The sequence below is a fragment of the Emys orbicularis genome, chromosome 15, assembly GCF_028017835.1.
Source record: "Emys orbicularis isolate rEmyOrb1 chromosome 15, rEmyOrb1.hap1, whole genome shotgun sequence".
Taxonomy (NCBI): Eukaryota; Metazoa; Chordata; order Testudines; family Emydidae; genus Emys; species Emys orbicularis.
In genome coordinates, this window is record NC_088697.1 from 14100894 (window position 1) to 14101550 (window position 657).

At 72.9% G+C, this 657-nt stretch overlaps 1 non-coding gene across 1 annotated transcript; it reads right to left on the reverse strand.

Annotated features, from left to right (window-relative positions):
• Positions 1-119, reverse strand: LOC135889848 (5S ribosomal RNA). The gene has a single exon (XR_010562169.1). It is a non-coding gene; the product is annotated as a 5S ribosomal RNA (ribosomal RNA).
• Between the last annotated feature and the right edge of the window lie 538 nt (positions 120-657).

Consider the following 657-nt stretch of genomic DNA (forward strand, 5'->3'; position numbering starts at 1 on the left):
TGCCTACGGCACCTGGGATTCCCAGGCGGTCACCCATCCAAGTACTAGCCAGGCCCGGGACGGTTTACCTTCCGAGATCGGACGGGATCGGGGGCGTTCGGTCCGGTATGGCCGTAGGCACCCGGCTCCGCGCCTCCTCGCCCGCTTTCCCCTGCCGGCGCCCGGGCCTGCCGCACGGCGAGCCCCGGTCGGACTGCCCCGTGCGGCAGGGCCCCCGTCTCTCGCGGGCCCGATCCTTTTTTTTCCTTTTCAAGCTCCGGGGCCCGGGCTGGCCCGTCAGAGCCCCTTCCCCTCCCCCCCCCCCTCCCTCCGGCGTCGGGAAAAATATTTTCCCGGACTTCCAGCGGGCCCGATCCTGTCAGCCGGGGGTGGGGGGGGGGGCAGTCCCTCGCTGCGGCCAGGGAGGGTGAGCCCGGGGCGGCTTGCCTGGCGGCCGGGTCCCGGCAGGCCCGATCCATTCCCCCCCTCCCCGTCCCCCGTCCCCCAGCGGTTCCAGCGGTTCCCCGCCCCGCCCCCGCGCCTGGTTCGCACCCTGTTCCTTCGGGCCGAGGAAGGCGTACCCCGGGGGGAACCGTCCGAGTCCCCTCCCGGGCACCAGGTCAACCCGTGGAATCGAACGGGGTTCACCTGGCTGGCCGGTATGCTTTCCGGCCACCG